Below are 12,211 nucleotides of genomic sequence, written 5' to 3'. Positions count from 1 at the left end.
GAGTGAGTTCCCCAGCACTTCCTTGAAGCTGTGGGCTAGATCTTCGGAGAAGGCAGTCTCTTGCTCCATTCGAAGTCTGCCATTCTCTTGTTCTGAGCTAGTGGCTTGAATACCTTATCAGGTGTAGTGGCACGTCCACTAACTCACTTATTGTTTTTAATTTGAGGCTGCACCTTAATCCTGCTGTGCAGGCTTGCACGTCCACTAACTCACTTATTGTTTTTAATTTGAGGCTGCACCTTAATCCTGCTGTGCAGGCTTCTCAATAGTGTTGACTTTTTTTTTTAATATATGCTTGCTGGGCAGGTCAGTTTGTGTCTGTGGCCCTCAGGAGTGCAATTCTGAGCTATCTCGGTGTTAGTTTGCTCTCTGGATCGATGTGCGTACTAATAGCAGTGCTGTCGGTGTCCTTGAGAGGAAGGCTCCTCACTTGCAAGGGTGGGGGCGCCTCCTCTGGCCAATGGCCCCACTGTTTAACTTGCACTGCCGTAGCGCATCTGGCATACTTTGCGGGTCAGGTTCTGCCTCCCCGATAGAGGAAAGTGTTGCACGCACCTGACTACTCCCCTGCAAGGGAGGGGATTGCACTGGAAGTATACGAGGAGGACGGTTGTCCCCAAGTGTGCTGAGAGTACGGCACAGGGCAGTTGTCCCCTCTAAGAATTAAAATATGGTACTGCGCTGTCTGCAATGATGTTGTACACTTATAGTTACGCTCAATAAACGCTTGCCAAACGTTCTATCTGTCGCTCGCATTTTATAAAAACGCTATTAGGTATACATGCACAACTTACGGAGAGCAATAGGAAAATGCTACTTATCTGCATGGAGAGAAGGAAAGAAGAGGGAGAGAACAGGAAGAGGAAGGACTAAGAGCATGTGACCAGGACATTGGGACCACAGTGGGCCTGGGACTCAAGGGAAATGTAGGTTTGGTTGGAAAAAAGTAAACACATTTATTTTTTTAAATGTGTTTCTCCCATATGGGAATTGCTAAAATGTTTACTGTTGAAACTGCTGCAGACAGGCAGATAAATGAAGATGAAGCATAATGCTCGCCTCCGTCTTGACATAGAATGTTGGGACATTCAGATGTGTTTCTGTAAAAATATCCTCTTCTTTTTAAGGAGGTTTCATATTGTGATTGTAACATCTTCAGAACAGGAAGGGTCAAGTTGCTGGACTGTCCTTAATCTGCTCACATTCTGCATGTGAGATACTGTTGGAAAATGGCACAATTTTCCCACGTTCATGATTGTTTCATGAATAGTGTTCTAACACAAGCTAAGGGAATTTTCACAAAGTCAGAAATCTCTTAAATGGGAAAGCCTGGGCACATGAGGACGACATGTACTGCCAATAGTCCTATGGGATTGAGTGGATTGGACCCTGTCATTCATTTGCTTTAGTGCGATCTCAGGAATTGTCTCAGAGGAGGTGGGAGCAGGAACACCTGACAGCCATTGTAACAGCTAATATATTTAACGACAATAAGTTCACCTAACATAGCTATGTGCACATGTTAACATAGGGCACATGGAAAGACGTATATCTGTCACCCCAACACAGCCGTAAGTGGAAAGCATCTGTCTCACCCAACCATGTCACACGTGCGCTCATTACAGAATGGGACAAGTTGCCACAAACAAAATCATAGTGATTAACCCTTCAACTCACGGAAAACATTGTGGAATGATAAAAAAAGCATGCTTAGTTGCAAAGCCCAGTTCCTCCGAACCTCACTAATCAACCTGTCATGTCAAACATGCATGTAATATTACCCAAATTCAAACTCACAGGAAAGTGTGTGCTGAGTTGGGGGTGGGGGGTTCGGGTCTGTATGGGTGCATGCTTGAGAGTGTGTGTGCTGAGTTGGGGGGTGGGGGGTTTGGGTCTGTATGGGTGCATGCTTGAGAGTGTGTGTGCTGAGTTGGGAGGGTGGAGGATTCGGGTCTTTATGGGTGCATGCTTGAGAGTGTGTTTGGGGCATAGTGTTTGGTTGGGGGTGGGAGCCATGGGGCATAGTGTTTGGTTGGGGGTGAGGGGGCCATGAGGCATAGTGTTTGTTTGGGGGTGGGAGCCATGGGGCATAGTGTTTGGTTGGGGGTGAGGGACATGGGGCATACTGTTTGGTTGAGGGTGAGGGGGCCATGGGGCATAGTGTTTGGTTGGGGGTGGGAGCCATGGGGCATAGTGTTTGGTTGGGGGTGAGGGGGCCATGGGGCATAGTGTTCGGTTGGATGTGGGTGCCATGGGGCATAGTGTTGCACTCCAAGAGTGAACCCAATAATAAAGCTAAAACAGGCACAGTTAGGAGTTGTACATCCTTTGCTTTTTTGAGGAAACCTGACTCAACGAAGGCCATACTCCTCTCGGGGAACCCAAACAGCAAACTTTAGCAGTCCAAAATAATGGAATGTCCAATCATAGGTCAATAAAATATATATAATTTAATTAAACAGACTATAAACAATAACTACATCGAAATAAATTATAACAATGGAAAATGTGTAGTACAAAATGTAAGTTTGAAATGCAATAAAAATCGTTACCCCTCAAAAACATATTCTTTTTCCATGTGTTTAATACAAATTGGGGGTTGAAAAAGCCTCCTGCCACGCCCCGCCTACCGCCCCGCCCACATTTACTTTTCAGCCCACTACAGCCCTCATGTAAGGTACTTTCGGCCCTCTGTCAAAATTAGTTGTGCACCCCTGCTTTAAACCATGCTAATACCATTTTTGGGTGATACACATAATAGACATTATTAAGAAAAATTTGATTCAGGCCTTGCCATGATTCTGAAAGATTTGAAAGTTGGTGTGAGTGTGAAAAATTAAATGAACATCTGTATGATGAAGTGTCATATTTTTCACTACTACGGTCTATGAGGAAATTAAGAAAAACAGCAACTCCGCTCAGGAAGAGCGTGCCGATGTAAAATTAGCATGGTCTGATTCACAGTAAAATATAGAACTCATAATGGGGTTATTTGAAAGACCCAGGGAGTTATTACAGTATGAGAATTTTCAGAACAAACGATTCAGTTATCCTTGTCAATTTGAAATGATGTATATATTCCCCTCCCTCAGCCTACATCATGCATATCTCCCAGCTCCTGGTACTATCAGCAGGCAGGGGGTTTGGTGGGGAGAGGTGACGGGAACAAGGTAGCCAATCCGGGCAGCAGGAATCATAACAAGGTTGCTGTGTCTGCATCAGAACTGGGCTTTTGTGAATTATTCCGAGAGCGAGCTGCTGCTGGACTCTTGGGAGGAACAACTAGCAGAGAGCCCTCATTACTTGCATTGGAGACAGTAGCTGGAATATAGAGAAGCTAGCAGGGACCCAAAACCAGAGGAGCTGAAGGAATCTGGGTGTAGGAGAAAATCCCTGAATGAAAGCCCTTGACCAGACCTGTGCTATCCTCAGAGGAACCCTGTTGTTTTCACTAACAAAAGCCTCTGATGTAAGTAGATATCCCAAAGCCACCAATTGTGGGGGGGAGCCACCTGCCTTTATCCCTTTTCATTAGCGGGTAGAGGGGTGAAACTGGGTAGGCGCTTCACACAATTTGTTAAATTTTAATCAAAATTATTTCCCCATTAGAAAACCACCCCTCTGTTGAAATTGCATTGTGTTGGGAGCAGCCATCCTTAAACTTTTCCATTAAAGTGTGGGGAGGAGGGAAGCTGTGTAGATCCTTAGCACAGTCGATTAAAGTAAATCAATTCATTCCAACACGGGATGAGGGTTGTTAGAATTTGAAACTAACAATAGCGCATGCACAGTGTGTTAGAGCTGATATAGCCCATAAAGACCTGGTTGACTGTCTCTGAAATCCTTGACTTCTATACAAAAGGGGAGGGAGGGTCCATAATCCCCAAAAAGTTTTCCATAAAACACCACCTTTCAAGTCAGTGTGGAGTGTGCAAAACGAAAGTCCCCATTCCTTTTAAACTAGAATTACAAAGTATGGTATCCCATCTACGTGTGTTGTGCAAAACAAAATATTTTCTTTTGTTTTCATTTTTCTCTGACATGAAACTCTAAAGTCCTGCCTTTTATTTTCAAGTGTGTTGAAAAACAATATTCATTTGAGTTCCTTTTTACCAACCTTGAGTTTTTAAATCAACAGCAAAACGAGTTTTCCTTTGTGTCCTCAATCCCTGCATCTTGCCTTTCAATCAAAGAGGTCACATTAAATTGAGGCCTAGAGGGTGGGGGTTGCTACCTCCTGCTGGGAGAAAAGTATTCTTTTAAAGTAATTCATTTCTGTGGACACTGTATTAGATTGTAAATGTTTACTGTCGGTTAAATAGAAATTAAATCTGTGTAAGCTATTATCGCATGTTTCAAAATTTCACCTGTGTTGTTTTATATAACCGAGTTATTGTGTGATCTTGCGAGTTTCCACAGCAGTGGTGGCTGATGTTAGCATTCTGTCAAATGTTAAATAATTAAATATATATTTTTATTACACACTGGCCTGGTTCCTACTCCGTTGGTGACACAGGGTATTTGTTGGGGTTGGGTGCAAGACGGGTTGGAGGCCTCATGAAATTGAAACTAAACTAACCGTGCTTTATTGGGTGCCACCTTGTGTCCGCATAATAAACCGCGATCAAATGTATTTCCAAAAAACAAAACAGACAGACACAAAAAAGGGTGTTATTCAATATCAATTGTGCACAAACATATAACCCAACTCAACATCGCAAAGTCACCAACTGTGCTAGAGCCATTCAGACAATTCATTGAAAGGCATCTGCACATCTTCATACATATCAGAGCGATCCTTTTGTTTGTACATAACCTTTTCAGAGTTGGATAGAATAATCAAATAATTTAACCAAGTATCAATTTGTGGATTTATCTAGTGTTCCACACCTTTAGGATTTGCTTCTGAGCAACCAGTAGTGCCCTTACAGCCCACAATTGCAAATTGTAATTGATTCCTATGTTACACCTAGCCAACAATAGTATGGTATATTTAAGACACCATGAAACACAAGCATTCACTACCAATTCTATATGATCAGTCTTTCTGAATGCAGTGACAGTCTGGCACACATTATTTTATGTTATGTTATGATTTTTTAATATGATTTGACGGTTGCCTTATGGATATGACATATTTTGTTTCTTGTACAGTGCTTTATGCCGCAATAAGGTCACTTCACTGGACTGATGGTCAGGGAGGGAACCGCGGGTGCGCGGAAATGGATATATGAAATGGAACGGATGTCAGCGGGACAGAAGCTAGCCATGGAGGATTTAAAGGGGCAATCCTCGAGGAGGCCACTGACGATGTATGGAGAAGGGTGGGGTACCCAGCAGTAACCACCAAGGACACAGCGCATAATGGTTCGCCATTTGCAAACTGCCAAGCGGCTGTATGGCAAGCTCTAAGGACACAATACCCAGACACGTCAGACATTAGTACAATTATGGCACACAAAATGGGGGAAGATGAAACTCCTTACACTACATTCACACAATTTAAGAGCTTTGGCACCTTAAAATGTGAGAACCATGGGACAAAACAGTAGCATTATTCTATCAAATATTATGGCAAGGGTTGCCAGAGCAAGTGCAAAAGCAACTCAAGAAATTGGTGAGGATGGAGGCAAAGCCTTAATCAGAAATACAGCTCATGATAGTAAACTATTGTAGACTATTACAAGAGAACGTGAGGCAAAAGCACAGGGAAAAGAAGCAAGACGAAGCAAAGTTAGTACAGAGGAAGCTATCTAAATATGCCATGAAAGGGGCAGTATTTATGAGCAAGGGAGGACACTAGGCCCTGCAGATACAGTACGCTCGCCACCCACCGGGGGAGGATTCATAGGGCAGGGGAATGTTCACAACAGGTTTTGAGGAAGAGGGGGGCCACCTAGAGGATGAGGGTACGGGCAACATATGCAGCACAATCAAGGGGGATTCCCAGGGGGTTATCGGGGATATGGGTAACAGACGCAGCAGGGCCCAGGGTGATTTTATGGGGGGTTCCAAGGACAGGGGAGAGAGCCACGCCAATGCTGGCTGTGTGGACACATAGGACAGAGGTCAAGAGTGTGCAGAAGCAGGGGAATGCCACAGAATGGGGGGACTCTGGGAATTCAATGCCAGCCACCATACCAAGGGGAACAGGACAAGTATTATACACAGGACCAGACACCACAACAAGGACAGGTACCAAATTCATACCCGCAGACATACCAGCCCATGGCACAGGTACCATAAATGCAAGAACCCATGCATCAGTATTCACAGGCACCACAGATGCCACAAATGAGGGTAACACACAGCACACATACACAATACAGCAAATGCCACATAGGCAGAGCAGCGCACAACCAAATGATGGGACAATGGCACACATGGACTCCATGACAACGACTCCCATTAGGAAACTGGGGGGTCACCGTAGTGGGGGACAACCCATTCCGAGGAACCAGGATGTCTTTATATCCTCAATAGGACAGCCCACATAGTGACTTGATGTGTTCCATCCTAACGATTACAACCAAACCTGCGGAGGAACCACCTGTAGGGGTGACGATAGGTGACAAAATGTTCTCCTTTCTTGTAGACACAGGACAGACTAAATCCTGAATCCGGGAGATGAAATACAGGTTGTCAGGTGATGCTATGAATGCTCAAGGATTCTCTGGGGCAATGGAAGTGATTTGTTTTACAGATGATATTGCACTTTCTATAGGGGGGACATGATCTATCCTTGTCCCAACTTACTCCTGACAGACACCTGTAAACATATTGGGGAGAGACATTATGAGCAGACTTAACATGATCATTTCATTCACTAACAAGGGAAAAGTCTGCTCCACACCAGGGATACACCTTCTCAAGGTGAGGGAAATCACTGAAGCCTATTGTGGACAAGGGCTACAGAGGCGGGTGCCAGTGGAAAGGGGCTGTTTCAATATGGGACTGAGATTGTAATAACATGGCTTCCAGGATTCAGGGTAAGATGTGGCACCTTCCAAACTAGTACTTATACAGGCCAGAGATACCATTAGATGAGGAGGAAGGGACGATGGTGCCACTAGAGTTAGAGGCAGTAATCGTGGGAGATGATTGGATAGGAGTGCATCGGACAGATGACACAGAGGAAACCATGGCGAGCAGTGATCGCCATAGCTGAAGGATACAGGCTGACCACAGTCACAGAAGAACTATTCAAAGACAACAGATCAAATCATGAGATGGTGTTCTGAGCATCACATAATGGGTGAAGATACATTATAGAGAGATACCGCAGAGAATGGTGATGGCGCTGAAGGCACTGACAACTTTTCTTGAGCAGGATTTGGCTAAGGTACCCAGCATTTTATGGACTACAAGTCCCTATGATGTGGGGCTTCTGAAAGGGATAGGAGCAGTGAAGATAAAAACCAATTGCAATTTTACCACAAGTTAAACAATACCCACTCTCAAGGGAGGCAAACAAACGTATCTATGAAACCACTGTAGAATTAGTAAAGCAAGGTATGCAATAAAGGAAGAGTTCCTAGCAGTTAGGTTAATGGCACTCCAAAACAGATATGTTCTAGACCTTCTCACAACTATGGAAGGAGGAGTTTGCGCCAAGAACATGAGATCCTGTTGCACATTTGTACCTGCCAATGACGGAGAGAGGAACACTGACAGAAGCAGTGACAAGATTATCGAAGATGGACTTCAAGATGGCAGAAGAAGCCAAAGGGACCGGAAAAGACCAGAGCTGGTTGTCATACATATGGTTCTGGATGCCATTGTGGCTAGCAGATGGACTGGAAGTATTATTCAGGGCCCTAATATTAGTACTAGTGGGACTGTGTGTGGTGAAGATATGCATTACGATATGCTGCAAAACTTGTGAGCAGACAATAGGGATGAAGGTGATGGTGGATATGACTACAGAGAAAGGAAAATATAAGATATTTTAAAAAAGAGATAACCTGAGGACAAGGATAAAGGAATGTCTGCTGTTCCCAACTGAGATGATAGCATTCGACAATCCATTGGACAATAACAGGTACCGGGGGAAATGGGTGTGGTGCAATCCAGAAGGAGATTGTAGCTATATGACCTGGAGCTTCGATGATCATGCAAATTACAATGGACATCTTGGAGGACTAACGAAGATATGGCTATGAAGAGCGAGAGTGACAAAGTATGGAGGATTGGTCGACAAGTCCATGAGAGGGGGGACCTAAAAGAGGGTCCCAGGAATGCTCCCCTTCCTCATCCCCATGAACATGATGGGCCGAGGAGTTAAGAACACATGAAGTCACTTATTATTTGGACAACCGCCAGGAGTACCAATGACTGACATGTATGCACAATGATAGTCTCTCAGACAGCCCTTCCAACCTTATCCAGTGAATGTCTTTATGGATACAGGTGCTTCAACAGTGGTCATGGACCGAAACGCCATGATGAGTAACGTTGACTAAATGCGAAGAAACCGCTGTGCTGATGTCATTAGTGACACCATGACATAGCTACGTTAGTCATGAATAAGCATGACATAAGTGTGTAGAAATCATAGTATACGTCTAATGAAAATCACAGAAGGCCTCCAGCCATAGGATGAGAGACAAGGGAAGCAGAACCAAGCTGCACAGAGCAGAAAGGCCAGAGCTCACAACCAAGATCAGAGATAAACAGCACATTCCAAACCTCAAACGACAAGGGCCCAGCTGCAGATAAGCACAATAAATCCTCATTATTGCAGTCCTGGAGAGCTCAATTTTGTATTCCACAACCACGTCATGCGGCTGAGCTAGACAATTGGCATTCCCCCAGGTTGGGAAGACGAACAGCTCTCAGTAACCCAGACAGGAAGTGAAACATGAACAAATCAACAATGTTGCAAAGTGGAGAGCACTCCCAAAAGCAAAGGTGGTGTTGCTACCATATACATTGGGAACACATAGTAATTTCACATCACCTTGAAGAGGTGCACAGAGGGCTGAGAACCAAACTGGATCCCAGGCCTGTGGAGACAAGTTCAGTCAACTAGGGGACAGAAATTCAGGGCTGGATGTCAGGGGGCAAAGGACAATGGTAATTCTGTGACCCTGAACCAATGTAATAGATAGCCCCCTGACATGGAAGGACCAGTAGAATTAGATGTATGTAGGCCATCTATAGGGTCTACCACTCTGAGCACCCAATGAACACGAGTGATAGGTTTTTGGGGGAGGGCCCAGGTGCTGACGCAAATCTGTATGAAAAGGGGAGGCACATCTTTTGGAATTGAGAGTCCGGAGATTTTTGAATGTCATGTATGATCCTTGTCAGTGTTTGAAATAAACAACAGTTGTAACTTGCCCTTGGCTGAGTCTGCCGTTTGTTCTGGGGAAAGGTTTGTTGGGCTCTTGGGGGCAGAACGGGTGAGTGTCTAGCAATCCCCAGACCTCCTGCATACTTTGTCCTCTCCAACAAACTGTTCAAAAGAAATGACACATCTTTATCTCTCCACTTGTTGCAAACATTCTACACAACATCTTCTTAGGGAACTAAACACTTCCACAGTTCATTGCTAGTAACATCAATGTTTTGTCAGGATGATTGCACAAGGATTCCCAAAATATTGTAGAGGCCTTGACACTTCATCTTCTTAGCTGTCTTTAACCACAACACAGTACTTTTTATTTTTTATTTTTACATTTATTCAGAGAACACATGAATTTTATCAAAGTTTCGATTGCCGATTGTGTAGTCCCAATCTCAAATTTCGCAATGGTTCTTCCTACAGATCTACCGATACCTCTGAGCTGGTCAGACAGGACCCTGTGTTTACGCGACATATAGGGCCATTTCTGATCTCTAAGTAGGCGATGGAATGGAAGATGCCTCGTTGATCTGCCGGAATGCTAGTTCGATTAAGTTCACCATGGCCACCGTCCATCTGGTAGTTTCTCCAGATATAAGTCTGTTGCATAGGTCATCTTCTTGCCACATCCACGGATTCGAAATCAGAGGTAAGAGGTAGGTAGATCTGTTTTGTTTGGTGTTTGGGCAGACTATTACCAGGTGTTTAGGGTTTCTGCCACTGCCGTCTTTTTGCATAGACGGCATCCCTGTTTGCCTGTAGAACCCCGCATGGTTTGAATTTCCTGAGTTAGCAGTAAATTTAATCTTGCTTTCATAAAAAGAATTCTTTTCCTTTTTCCCAGAAATTTGGCGCAGTAATTTAGCGGCTTTTTCAATATGTTGAACGTAGGGGGAAGATGGATTAAGAGTTTGTTTTCTACTGCTTTCTCTATCGTATGAATCCAGACCATTTCTTCAATTTTTTGTTTAATTCTGTCCGGATTTTCTTTTAGCTCTATTTCTGTGCATACTATTTCGGAAAGCTTTTCTTTTCTGTTTTCGACCCACTTATTAAGAGCTTTGCATTTACTGTTTTCCAGTTCTTTCATGATGTTGTATGCGGGTAGCGAGTCTGCCAGGATTATTTTTCTGTAAAATCTGATGGTGCTTTGGTCAACCATAGATGCGAGAGATACTAGACCCAGTTCTCTTCGAATGGCCGCCATGGATGTTGACTTCTCTACACCGAGGACAGCTTTCCAGACCCTCCAACATGTTCCAAATCGTCTGAGGGATAGCCAGTGAGGCTTCCATTCCATACGCCAGCGCTGGTACCACTTTTGTCTTATAGAAGTTGATTGCCGGAATTAATAAAAACTTCCCGAACTTCTTGTCTACAGTTCTCATTTGCGATGTTAATCTTTTGGCTTTATCCCAGAGCAAGTCTTGCATTTGCCATATCCGTTCGTGAGCTGTCGATTTGGACTGTAAGGTATCTGATGTTTTTTACCATTTCAATCTTGATGTTATCGAGGAACCAGGGCTGCTGTTTCGATTGTTTCTTCGGCAGTTTCTCGATTACCATAACTTTTGGGTTTTTTTTGTTTATTTCAAGGTGGTTTTTGTCAATGTATCTTGCCAGGTTTGTTAATTTACGCTGCAAACCAATTTTCGTCTGATCAATCAGGATCACATTGTCCGCGTAAAGAAGTCACAGGATGATGGTTTTTTCTATTTTCGGTGGGAAGGTCCTGATATTTGCTTCAGAGTGTTGGAAGTCTTCCAAGAATACAATAAATAGGGCTGGAGCCAGGCGACAACCCTGTTTAACCCCTCTTTTGACCTTGATTTCCTCTGACCATGTTCCTTGTTGGTTTAGCGGAACTCTTATGGTGGTTTGCGAGTGAAACACTTTGAGTGGGTCGAGTACCGCTTGGGGGCAGTTCCAGGTTTCAAGTTTCGACCACAACATATTCCGGTCTATTTTATTGAAAGCTTTAGACAGGTCAACAAAAGCTAAATAGACGTTAGGTGCCCTTTCCTTAACTTTTGCTTTCAGGATATTGATTATCATGATGTTAATTGATGTAGTGCCGTTTTTTTGAAAACCCGTTTGGAGATTATCATTGCATGGACCAATTTTTTCCCAGGTTCTGAAATGGTCCAGCAGGAGTGAAGCAAAAATGTTTCCTATGATATCAAGGAGTGCAATCAGCCTATAGCTTTCAGGGTCTTCCCTGCTGCCCTTGTTATATATCGGGACAATGACAGCTTTCTGCCATGTCTCTGGAATTAGGTGTTTTCTTTCACATTCCCCGTAAATCATGCCGATCACTTCCGACCACTCTTTAGGGAATTGTTTGAGATTAATATTTGTCAGACCATCAGGCCCTGGAGCCATGCATGCTTTAAGGTTCCTGATTTTTGTTTCAATGCCTTTGGGGTTGGACACGTCCACCCATGTTGGATTAGAATTGCGCTCTGTCGCACGAGGAGTTTCCTTTGGCTCGTTGAATTCACAGTCGTAAAGTACTTTGCCCATTTAGCTTCCGAGACTGCGTTGCTTGGCATCGTACTCGGTGCATTATAAGTATTTTTTATCAGCGACCAGAATTTGCTCGATTTGTTGGTTGCCAATCTTTTCATAATTTCTTCCGCGTCCTGTTGATGTTGAGCTGCTCTTTGTTGTTTCCGCCAGCCGTCATACCTTTTTCTTTCTAGCTGCCAATTCGCTCAGTCTTCTTTGGCGTTTGTTTTCTTTGCCCTTCTTCTTAATTGTCGCCCCACTTTCCTTTGCTCCACCAAAGCTTTGTTGTAAGCGTGGATGGGGTGGTCACGTCCCATCCGTCTTCCCGTAACTGGCTTTTGGTACTCCAGTAGTAGC

This window comes from Ambystoma mexicanum, chromosome 14 (assembly GCF_040938575.1).
Source record: "Ambystoma mexicanum isolate Mex_15411 chromosome 14, UKY_AmexF1_1, whole genome shotgun sequence".
NCBI classification, from domain to species: Eukaryota; Metazoa; Chordata; class Amphibia; order Caudata; family Ambystomatidae; genus Ambystoma; species Ambystoma mexicanum.
The sequence above is the reverse complement of the archived record's forward strand: the minus strand, read 5'-3'. Positions refer to the sequence as shown.